Source organism: Oryctolagus cuniculus, chromosome 12, assembly GCF_964237555.1.
Source record: "Oryctolagus cuniculus chromosome 12, mOryCun1.1, whole genome shotgun sequence".
Lineage (NCBI taxonomy): Eukaryota > Metazoa > Chordata > Mammalia > Lagomorpha > Leporidae > Oryctolagus > Oryctolagus cuniculus.
In genome coordinates, this window is record NC_091443.1 from 110,444,147 (window position 1) to 110,456,475 (window position 12,329).

Consider the following 12,329-nt stretch of genomic DNA (forward strand, 5'->3'; position numbering starts at 1 on the left):
GGGCACCCCGTCAGTCATAGGAGAGGTCGGGGCACCCCCTCAGGTAGAGGAGAGGTAGAGGCACCCCATCATGTAGAGGAGAGGTCGGGGCACCCCCTCAGGTAGAGGAGAGGTAGGGGCACCCCATCATGTATAGGAGAGGTAGGGGCACCCCCTCAGGTAGAGGAGAGGTAGGGGCACCCCCTCAGGTAGAGGAGAGGTAGGGGCACCCCATCATGTACAGGAGAGGTAGGGGCACCCCCTCAGGTAGAGGAGAGGTAGGGGCACCCCATCATGTATAGGAGAGGTCGGGGCACCCCCTCAGGTAGAGGAGAGGTAGGGGCACCCCATCAGTCATAGGAGAGGTAGGGGCACCCCATCAGGTAGAGGAGAGGTCGGGGCACCCCCTCAGGTAGAGGAGTGGTAGGCTGATTCCCGTGCGGTGGGGCAGTCCTCTTGAGGCGCTCCTGCTCGTGATGCAGTCGGGTCAGGCACAGCTCTGGGTCTTCGGGTTGGATCCCTGTGCCCCTGTCGGTGCTTCAGGTGGGCTTGGGCTCTTCTCTGTGTGCAGAAGCCTGCATCCAGACGCCGCAGATGTCTGACAGGTCTGGTGGGTTGTCCTCCCAGGGAGACTGGCAGGGCCATAGTGCCCCTTTGTGAGGCAGCCGTTGTGGTGGTGTGCCTGCTGTGAGACTGGCAGAGTCAGGGTGCCCCTAGTGAGGCAGGTGATGTCACAGGTTCCCTTCTGTGAGGTAAGCAGAGCCAGGGTGCCCCGTGTGTGAGCTGTCGTGTGGTTGGCTGAGGAGAAGGAGCCCACGCTCCTGTTGCCTGCTGAGAGCCCCTGTCTGCTGGGTCCATTTTCTTGCTCTTTTAGTCCATAAATAAAGATGCGTGCTCCTCTTTGTACCTAATGGGGTACAGTGAGGCAGTAGAGGGACTGCCCCGGGCCCCAGACCATTCGGGGATGGGGCAGGGGCCACTTCTGTTCTCCACCCCTACTCAGCTTGGGGCAGCATGGGACACAGTGTGGGTGCTATAACCTATTTGTTCTGCTGTATTATTCTTTTTTTTTCTTTTTTTTTTTTTGACAGGCAGAGTGGACAGTGAGAGAGAGAGACAGAGAGAAAGGTCTTCCTTTTCCGTTGGTTCACCCCCAATGGCTGTTGCGGCTGGCATGCTGTGGCCGGCGCACCGCGCTGATCCGATGGCAGGAGCCAGGTGCTTCTCCTGGTCTCCCACGTGGGTGCAGGGCCCAAGCACTTGGGCCATCCTCCACTGCCCTCCTGGGCCACAGCAGAGAGCTGGCCTGGAAGAGGAGCAACCAGGACAGGATCTGGCACCCGAATGGGACTAGAACCTAGTGTGCTGGTGCTGCAGGTGGAGGATTAGCCTAGTGAGCCACGGTGCTGGCCTGCTGTATTATTCCTGAAGCTGCATTTGGCAGAGGTGAAAGGACTTTGGCCAGTCACTCCTACTCAGCCTGGCTCCAAGAGGTGAGGTCCCCACATTCAGACGTCCCCAGCACAGTGACTGATAAACCCATTAGGATCTGTCCTAGAGGTTAGCAGCCCAGCATCTGGAGTCAGACTGGCCAGAGGTGGAACTCCAGCAGGACATTTTCCCTCCTGAAGCCTCAGTTTCCCCATCTGTAACCTGGAATGGATGCTCCCCCAGCATGTCTGAATGCTCTCACGATAAGGGCACTGAGGCAGAGCTGGGTCCCTTTCTGAGAGTCTGGAGCATGGAGGGGAAATTGGAAGTGGGAAATGGCCGATGGCAAAATGTCAGGAAGCACAGGCCTGTAGAAAGACGAGGAACGGTTGAGAAAGCAGTGTTGGGCATTATTTTTTTATGGAGGAGTTTTTATAAAAATTTTACTGTATTTTTAATTGACAGACAATGCCTGTATAAATGTATGGGTTGCCATGTGACAGAAGAGCAGGAATTATCAATTACTGGAGTCCTACCTGGTATCAGACAGATGGTGCCTTTCAACTCCTGGTGAAATTCCAGTTCGAACAGGATATTCCAGTTCCCTGAAGGCAGCAGAGAGGGTGGGTGGAGACCCCACCCAAATGGCAATCACTTTAAGTAGCACTCTGGCCTCAGAATCAACCCTTAAGACTTTCTAGTCTGGCTCGTTCTGGCTTGGTGGCTGACGGCACCCAGGGCTCCTGGCCCTGGCAGAGCCAGAAGGACCTGGAACCCCAGGTGGCCCAGGGAGCAGAGGGATCTGTAGCCTCAGGACTGCCTGGTCTCTGAGGAAGCCTCCCCTCCTCCCCCAGCCACTCCTTCCTCGTGACGGTGAATGCTGGAGACTCCTGGATGCTCAGAGAAGCCACTCTGTCAGAGGCAGCTCCCTGGGGTGTCCCTTTTCCCCAGCGGCACAGTTATGGTATTACTCAACATCCAAAATAATGCTGAACCCCTGATGGCAACCGTGTGCCTGGAGCGGGGGCACTGGAAACGTTTGCTCGTGCCAGCACAGAAAGGCTCGCCGGATGGGGTGCCCTGGGCCCTCTCTTCCTCTGCTCCAGTTCTGTGACTCTGGGAGAAGTGGCTTTTCCTGGGTCTCACAGCCTGTGGGATCCGAGGGATGCAATAGGGCACATTCTTCTTCAGGTTCACTGGGAAGCCATGGGAGATGAAGCCTGCATGTGAGGCTCTGGGCCTTCCCCACGTTACTTCACCTTCTGGAAATCATAGACAGCAACAGGTACCTCTCATGAAATGCTTGGGTTTGAGAAGCAGGTGGAGCTTGGGGCTCTGGCTGGAGGAAGGCTGACCTCAGCTTCACCAGGGTGGTCTTCAAGAAGGGAGCAGGTCTCGTTGGCACACATGTTCTCCCAGACCCAGCCCTGGCCTGCTGCACATCCCTGGTCTGCCTCCCAAAGGGACCCCTGCAGCCTGAGCCTCCCTTTCTTGGGACTTTGTCCACTGTGCGCTGTTCTCCTGCACCTGGCTTTCTCCCTGCCGAGACACCCTCCCCCAACCCCGTTCCATTGCCCCGGACTGCTTTCCCAGACACATTAGCAGGGAGCTGTAGCAGAAGGGGAGCAGCCAGGACTCGAACCAGCACAGCAGGCAGCAGCTAAACCTGCTGTGCTAAATGCCAAGGCCCTGCAAAAGTTTTGAAAACTGAAGATTATGATGATAAAAATGTTGCAGAATGTAGAAGTTGAAAAATAGAAAGAGATGAAAAACAGAAAGAAAATTAAAGCCAAATTTAGATCCCAGATGTGAATTACTGGAGTTCCACAAAGAGACCTGAAAGAAAACATAGAGGAAGAAATCCTTACAGAAATAACTCAGGAAAAATGTCCAGAATTGGAGGATCTGTGTTTGCAAAATGAAAGCCTCCTTGAGAGTTCAGGGCGCAGCTTGGTCAAGTGGCCACAGGAGCTGAATTGGCAGAGAAAACTGCTCACAGGCCCACAGCAGGATCCACTGTCCAGTGCACACAGGAAGCAAACTCCCACCCAGACCCTGGGGCTCAGTGTCCAGTGCTCTCTGGGGCCCTGCACCTCCACTGCCCACGTGGGTGACCTGGTCCCTGCCAGGCCCAGGCTGCCTCTGCACACAGCTGGTTTTTCTGTCCTTCATGGGGGCTCAGGCTTATGGAAGCAGAGACCAGGACAGGGACTCTTAGCGACGTGTGGTGGGTCTGCAGGGAGTTTGCTCAAGGGAACCTGGGAGAGAAGGAGAAGAGGCAGGGAAGAAGCTCCCAAGTGTATGGTGCAGGGTGAGGAGAGAACCACAGCCTGTTCTGGGCCCCTGCAGCAGAAGATACACCCCGCCTCTGGCCTGGCCCCTTTGGAGGCTGAGAGGGGCTTGCAGCTCCCTCCTGCCCGCTCCAGCTTCCACTGGCCAAGGGCAGGCCCCCAGGAGTTCAGGTATGAGCTCTTAGCAGACAGTGCCCACAGCAGTGGCCTGGTGCAGGGTCCCTGGGTCTGTGTCACCCTCCTGGCTGTTTTCAGCCTCTCACATCTCTTGACCTGTGCTGCACTAGCCTACTTCTGCTTCTTGTCTGGCCTTCAGAATTGGACGTGAACATGATGGACTTGATCCACAGTTTCTGACATGAACACGATGCGATCTTGATGCACAGTTCTGAGACCCCGGACTCGTTGATTCCACGCATTTGACAAGGGCGTATTTGGAATTCTCATCTCTGCGTGTCTGAGACAGGCCCAGGCAGAAAGGCTGCCCCTTGCCCAGACCAAGCCGAGGCTGCCTGACTTTCAGGTCAGAGCCGGTTCACTGGACTGTGCGTTTCTGCTTATGTCATGTGTCAGGACTCTTTTACTAAGATTTCTCTTATTAATCATGATCAGACATGATTGCTGAATTCAGTGCTCACAAGAAAGTTGTGTCCCAGCCAGTAGTCCCCCATTCTGTGATTTATGTCTGAGATTAGGACATGGCTTTAAGCCAGAGAGAGAACCTGCCTGAAACCTTCCACAGTTTTACATGTGAGCCTTCTGGAGTTCATGTATTTATTCTTGGCAAGTTGCTGCTTCCTGGTTCTTGGAGAGTTGCTGGCTCGTTTAGAAGAAAAACTCCTTGAGTAGCTCATAACAGAACAATCTTTCGAAGTGTAAATGAGTAAGAAGCAGCAGACACATGCTAAAATACGCGTGAATATAATCGTGGAGGGAACAGCCACTCCAGGCACGTGAGTGCACGAAGCACTGAGGCCGAGGGCTTGTGCCCCAGCACACGCGGGCATGGTAGCATCTTCCCTCTGTTGGGCTCTGCTGGGCCATGCACCAGAAACCACGGCCAGGCCTGGGCGCCCTTCACACCGTCTCCCCAGCGTGGTGCACTGCCAGGAGACGTTCCTCCTCTATCCACATCCAGACTGGTCAGATTACCTGCCGGGGAACTCAAGAATCCCTGGGCCAGGAGAGTGTGGCCGTCGGCTTCGTGACTGTCCTGTGCCACTGGGGACGCCTGCTTTCCTGTGTTTAGCACTTAGCCCTCTGAAGGTTGAGTACCCTCAGGGAGGAGTCTCCTCAGAACAGCAGAAAGCAGCTTTTTGTGCTCTGTTTTGACCTTCAGCCGTGAGGAGGCCTGCAGGTCTCTGCCCTGGCCCGTGTGTCCACTCCTAGCCCAGGTCCAGCTCAAGACTCAGTGTTCCTTAACCGGTCCCTCTGTGCTGTATGTTGGAGATAGTGGCTTCCCTCCTGACTAGCTGGCTCATCTGTGGAAGCAGAGAGCAGAAGGCGGCACTGTCCAGCTCCTGCAAGCTCAGTGTGGCTGTGCTGACCACTGGTTTCTTTTTATCACCTGATTTCCCCTTTTGCATGCCCCAGGGAGAGGATTTTAAATTCTCTCTGCGATCCTTGGTTAACATGGCTCCCACGATGACTTGGACTTGGTTTGTCCCCTGCAAAAGCTCATGTGTTGGAAGCTTGGTCTCCGGTGTGGTGAGGCAGAGGTGGGGCCTAGCAGAAAGTGACAGGGTCGTGGGGGCTCCGCCCTCGAGGATGGGATTGGTGCTGGGCCCACAGGAGTGAGTGCATTCTGGCGCGAGCAGGTTTCTGAAAATCAGGGTTTTCTGGTGCTCACCTCTTCTGCTCACAGCGCGCTCCCTTTCTGCTCCTCTGTAGTGTTGACACCGCTGAGAGGCCCTCACCAGGACCCCAGCGTCATGAGCCAAGCACCGAGCCGTGGGTATTTTGTTACAGTCCCAGAAAACAGACTGAGGCCCTTGCCCTACCCCCATGCTACTCCAGTGGTATCTTAAGAAGACTTGATTCTGTCCGCAGGCTTTTGGATGTTCTGGGTCTTCCCACTGTTTGGGAAGACAGCAGATACAGGATCACTGAGGAGCCGGGGCCCAGGCTGCAGAGTGGACCAATGCGGGCTTAGATTCTGGCTCTACCCCTCATGGGCAAGTTACTCAGCATTTCTGAACCCAGGCTCTGGCGTCTGGGCCCTGGAGGTGACCTTGCTCAGCAGGCAGGGTTTGTACACCTGCTGTGGGCTGCTCGTTTTCCAACATGGACGTATTTAACCCTGCCTGCTGAGCAGTATAGTCACCTCCAGGATCCAGGCTTGCAATTTTGGGCTTAGAAATATGCTAAGTCCTCTACCGACATCGACAGCCTTCCCTGGAACTGTTCCTGGGAGCCAGGACCACAGGACTCTGCCCCTCAACCCCAGCTGTGGGGAGTCACTAGGTTCTGAATGGCATGGGGGCTCCCAGTGAGGGACAGGCCATCCTGAGGAAGGGACCCCACAGCGGTCACTCCCTGCTGCCTGCTGCTCCAGGCCGCTGGGGAGAGGGAGGACTATTTTTGAAGCATCGGCTCTTTTCCTTCTCCTAGCTTTACCTCCACCTCTGATGACTTTAAAATATACACTCATTTCTCAGCCACTGGCTGCTGCGTAATTGAGCGCCCACCAGAGATGCAGACCAAAGTCCAGGCATTTCCAGCCACAGACTCCTGAAGGGTGGGCCTGGAATCGGGACAGGAGTAGGAGATAGGGATCTGGTCTGGAGCTTGCTCTTCCTTCCACCTGCGCCACGTGTGGGTAGTCTCTGAGGCGCTCCTAGCTCATGTGCTAAGCTGATGGCTGATCCCATGGAAGATGTTGTCAACCTGCCGTGTAACAGCTAGAACAGCCGGCCGCAGTGCACACGACACAGCTCACTGCACAATGAGTAAGTTGCTCCACACCGTGCAGTTGGTTATTCGTGATTCGAAAGAGCTAATGAGGATTTTTTTTTAGAAAATTATGTTTTTTAAAAAAGATTTATTTTATTTCTTTATTGAAAGGTAGAGTTACAGAGAAGGAAAGACAGAGAGATCTTCCATTTGCTGGTTCACTCTCCCCAAATGGCCACATTGGTCAGGGCAGGCTAAAGCTGAGATTTTGGAATTCCATCTGGGTCTCCCACATGAGTGTCAGGGCCTCAAGTACTCTGACCATCTGCTGCTGCTTTCCCAGGCCCATTGGCAGGGAGCTGGATAGGAAGTGGAGCAGCTGGGACTGGAACCGCTGCTCATACGGGATGCCAGTGTCAGAGAGGGCAGCTTAACACGCTGCACCCCAACGACGGCCCTGGTCAATGAGGTTTTGAGAAAGAGACATTCCTTACCAAGTATCCTATGGGACCCCCAACTGCATCCAGAGACTTAGAGATGGCGTCATTGCAGGTAGGAGCAGCCGGGTGCCTGCGTCCCTGAGTCCCTATCTGGAGGCAGGGTTGGGTTACCACCCATCATCTCGTCCTGGACTGAGAGAAACTTGAGCTTGGCTGTGTTAGGCACTGTGATCTTGAGGGTCTGGCAGATGCAGCAGCTGGGGTCAGTTGTCTCAAATACCCACACCTTCGCACCTTACACCACAAATCAGAGTCTGAATAAATTCTGGTCAGAATAGAACGCTGAAAACTGGACGAAAATGAGGGTGACATTGGATGCACACTGGTTGAGGTTTCTTAGGCCTCACAGGAGCAGCAGAAATCACAAAAGGAAAGACCTCAGCTTCCACATAGTTCTCAAAACTCCATTTAAAATAGATTTTTTAAAAGATTTATCTATTTATTTATTTGAAAGTCAGAGTTACACAGAAAGAGAAGGAGAGGCAGAGAGAGAGAGGTCTTCCATCTGCTGGTTCACTCCCCAAATGGCCGCAACGGCCAGAGCTGCACTGATCTGAAGCCAGGAACCAGGAGCTTCTTCTGGGTCTCACACGCAGGTGCAGGGGTCCAAGGACTTGGGCCATCTTCCACTGCTTTCTCAGGCCATAGCAGAGAACTGGATTGGAAGTGGAGCAGCTGGGACTCGAACCGGCACCCATATGGGATGCAAGCACTGCAGGCAGTGGCTTTACCTGCTATGCCACAGCACCAGCCCCCTTAAAATAGATTTTAACTTTAAAACAGAATTGACCAACCGGGCAAGTGCACCTGCCGCAAATATGAAGGGTTACCATCGTCCTCATTTAGAGATCACACAGGGTGGGGCAGGGGAGAGGGGACGTGGCGGGCAGCAGTTTTCCTCCCAGCCGCTCTGCTGCTAGGGTGGCTCCAAGTCCCCCGGCTCTGCCAATCGCTTTGCGTTCTGTTCCCACAAACTGCATTTAACACTGGCACAAGACCAACCTAATTAGGAGAGTCAGTCTGCGCAAAGAAAAGATCATTCTCACGCTGCGTGCTGCCAGCTGTCCGGGTGTTTCTCACGTGTGCTGCCGGGTGTCTCCACGCGGCTGGAGCAGGACGTTCAGAGCCGGTCGCCGCCCCCTTCCCGAGCTCCAGAGTGCAGAGTGCCCAGAACGGCTGCGCAGCCCTGGGGAGAGACGTGAGGGCGTGTTTAGAGATGGGCCCTGCCTGAGCTCTTGTGGCCCCGCAGCCTTGGACTCACGCTGTGCCCCCACCCCGGGACCTGGGCTCCTCACGTCCTGGCTTTAGCTCACTTCACTCTCAGAGCAACTCCGTAGCACGGTGTCACCCAGCTCTGTTTCAGATAAAGAACCTGAGGCTCGAGTTGAAGAAATGATGCAGCCAGGAGTCCAGCAGAACGGAGGAGCTGGAACGAAGACTCCAGCACACTGGACTCCAAGGGCATGCGCCCCGCCATGCCCACGCCGCCTCCTGCCAAACAGGCAGTACCCCCAGGCAGTGGCAGCATAGCCGTCCCGTCCCACAGGGGAGTGCCTGGGTTCGAATCCTGGCTCCAGCTTCCTGCCAGTGTAGACTTTGGAAGCAGCAGGTGATGGCTCAGGTGAGTGGGTCCCTGCTGCACACGTGGAAAGCCTCGATTGAGTTCCTGGCTCCTGGCTTTGTCCTGGTCCAGCCCCAGCCATCCTAAGCTGGGTGTGACCCTGTGAATAGGAGCACACTTTCTCTCCTCTTTTTTCCTCTCTCTCACCACCTTTCAAAAAACTAAATAAACTTTTAAAGGAAGGTGAACTAAAAGCTTAAAATCTCACAAGAGCAGAATTTGCCACAGCTACTCCACGGAATGCTGACGTGATTGCCTTAGGCAGAAGGAAGGTGATCCCAGATCTAAACCGTGGGCCTACGCAGAGGAAGGAAGAGCCCCAGAAATAGCCATGTGTGTAACTAAATGGGTCTCCGTGCTTCATCCTGTTTACGAATGATTGACTGTGCAGCAGAAATGACAGCAAGTCCTTGGGAGGGGAATTGGAGGCATCGTGTTGCGAGGTTCTTGTTCTGTATATGCAGTGACATAATTCCACTTGCAGGGACAAAGTGACAGTTAAAAATGTGTGTGTTGGGGCCAGCGCTGTGGTGCAGCGGGTTAAAGCCCTGGCCTGAAGCACCGGCATCCCATATGGGCGCTGGTTCTAGTCCCAGCTGCTCCTCTTCTGATCCAGCTCTCTGCTGTGGCTGGGAAAGCAGTGGAAGATGGCCCAAGTCCTTGGGCCCCTGCACCCACGTGGGAGACCCGGAAGAAGTTCCCGACTCCTGGCTTCGGATCGGCACAGCTCCAGCCATTGTGGCCATCTGGGGAGTGAACCATCGGATGGAAGACCTCTCTCTCTCTACCTCTGTCTGTAACTCTGTATTTCAAATAAATAAAATAAATCTTTTTTTAAAAAGTGTGTGTTATATACCCTAAAGCAACCACTTAAAAAATAGTAGATCTAATAGCTCTCTAAAGGGAAATAGTCCTCCAAAAAGGAATAATAATCATAATATTAAAGAAGCCCATAGGGGCCAGCGCCGTGGTGCACTAGGCCAATCCTCTGCCTGCGGCGCCGGCATCCCATATGGGCACTGGGTTCTAGTCCCAGCTGCTCCCCTTCTAGTCCAGCTCTCTGCTGTGGCCCAGGTGCTTGGGTCCCTGCACCCTCATGGGAGACCAGGAGGAAGCACCTGGCTTCTGGCTTCAGATCAGCGCAGCACCATCCATTGTGGCCATTTGGGGAGTGAACCAACGGAAGGAAGACCTTTCTCTCTGTCTCTCTCTCTCACACACTGTCTGTAATTCTACCTCTCAAATAAATAAATAAAAATTAAAAAAAAAAAAAGTCCACAACGAATTCAAAAGAACTCAGAAAAACAAACAGCAAGATGTTGGAATTAAGCCAGCCACATAAAAGAATTGCGCTGAATGTACCTGGTCTACACTCCCCTGGCAAAGGCAGTGATCCTCACATGGGTAAATAAGGCTGCCGCTGTGGGCAGCCGGAGAGAAAGTCACTTGAAATCTAAAGACATAGCAGGTTCAAAGGAAAGGCAGGCGTAGTGGTGGAGTTCTGGTGTCAGCTTGATTAGGTAAAGGGATGTCCAGGCAGCTGGCCAGGATTACTTGTGGTGTGTCTTGGAGGGGAGAAGACATCTGAGCCAGTGGACTGAGGGAGAATCCCACCCCCACCACTGTGGGCAGAGCAGTGGACTGAGGGAGAATCCCACCCCCACCACTGTGGGCAGAGCAGTGGACTGAGGGAGAATCCCACCCCCACCACTGTGGGCAGAGCAGTGGACTGAGGGAGAATCCCACCCCCACCACTGTGGGCAGAGCAGTGGACTGAGGGAGATTCCCACCCCCACCACTGTGGGCAGAGCAGTGGACTGAGGGAGAATCTCACCCCCACCACTGTGGGCAGAGCAGTGGACTGAGGGAGAATCCCACCCCCACCATTGTGGGCAGAGCAGCCCACCTACTGAGGCCTGTGTAGAACAAAGGAGCAACGGAGAGCCAAGTCTACTTCCTCTCTCCTCCGGGGCTGGGAACCCCTTTTCCTACTGTCCTTGAATGTAAGAACCCAAGTTCTCCAGCCTTTGTAAGTGTGGGCCTTCACACCAAGCCTGGGCTCTCGGTGTCGTGGTTCCCTGGGGTGCAGAGGTCAGCCTCTGTCCCCCCATGAGACCGTACCACTCACAAATGCCTCATGTTTCTATACACATGTTTATCTTTACAGTGATGCAGACTCAATAATTCTGCTCAGTAATTGATGGAACAAATAGATAACCTGTAGGACACAGGAGACCTGAGCAGCACTACCCACTGACCTGACTTGAGTGGCATTTCTAGAACATTCTGTACAACCACAGCAGCAGGGGCCATCTTGCACTTGCACCCAGAATACTTCACAAACGGACCATCTTCTGGGCCATGGAACAAGACTCAGGAGCTGTGAACAAAGTCAGTTCCTGCAAAGTAGGTTCTCTGACCATAACAGAATTAAATTAGAAATGATGAGCAGGGACCAGCGCTGTGGTGCAGCAGGTTGACACCCTGGCCTGGGGCACTGGCACCCCATATGGGTGCCGGTTCTAGTCCTAGCTGCTCCTCTTCCAATCCAGCTCTCTGCTGTGGCCTGGAAGGCAGTGGAAGATGGCCTAAGTGCTTGGGCCCCTGCACCCGTGTGGGAGACCCGGAAGAAGCTCCTGGCTTTGGATCCATGCAGCTCTGGCCGTTGCGGCCCTTCGGGGAGGGAACCCTCAGATGGAAGACCTCCCTCTCTCTCTCTGCCTCTCCTCTCTCTGTGTAACTCTAACTTTCAAATAATAAATAAATAAATCTTTAAAAAAAAAAAGAAATGATGAACAAATATCTCTGGAATCTATCCTGCTATTTGGGAATTAAATAATGCAATTCTGAATATCTCACAAGCCAGAGAAGTCAAAGGGAACAAGAGGTGTTTGGAACTGACTGAAAATGAAAATGCAATGTATCTGAATTTGTGGGACACAATTAAAAACAAAACTTAGAGGGAAATTTGTTGTATTAAATGCCTCCATCAGACAAGAAGGCTCCTCAGTCAGTGGCCTGAGCCTCCACTTTAAGAAACTAGAAAAGGCCAGCACCACAGCTCAATAGGCTAATCCTCCGCCTTGCGGCGCCGGCACACCGGGTTCTAGTCCCGGTCGGGGCGCCGGATTCTGTCCCGGTTGCCCCTCTTCCAGGCCAGCTCTCTGCTGTGGCCCGGGAAGGCAGTGGAGGATGGCCCAAGTCCTTGGGCCCTGCACCCCATGGGAGACCAGGAGAAGCACCTGGCTCCTGCCTTCAGATCAGCGCGGTGCGCCGGCCACAGTGGCCATTGCGGGGTGAACCAACGGAAAAGGAAGACCTTTCTCTCTGTCTCTCTCTCTCACTGTCCACTCTGCCTGTCAAAAAAAAAAAAAAAAAAAAAAAAAACAAAAAAAAGGAAAGAAACTAGAAAAAGAAGAGAAAGTTAAGCCCAAACAAAACAAAAATCAATAAAATCAATGACATAAAAATGATAGAGAAGACCCAATAAAACCAAAAGTTCAATATGTATTGAAGATATCTGTAATGGATAATCCTCTAGCTGGGCTGACCAGGGAAGGAAAACAGAAGACACGGCTGTCAAGGACCGGAATGAGAGAGAGACAGCACTACAGA

General features: G+C 53.5%; 1 long non-coding RNA gene across 2 annotated transcripts in view; it reads left to right on the forward strand.

Moving 5' to 3' along the window:
- LOC127483761 (uncharacterized) overlaps nucleotides 1-12,329 on the forward strand; it is a 124,915-nt gene that overhangs the window by 69,633 nt on the left and 42,953 nt on the right. Inside the window, exon 4 of one of the 2 annotated variants that reach the window (XR_011381106.1) lies at nucleotides 4,018-4,191. The exons of the other annotated variant lie outside the window; for it this stretch is intronic. This is a non-coding gene — a long non-coding RNA (uncharacterized lncRNA). Of the gene's footprint in view, nucleotides 1-4,017; nucleotides 4,192-12,329 lie in introns of those variants that run through there. 2 annotated transcript variants of the gene reach the window in all.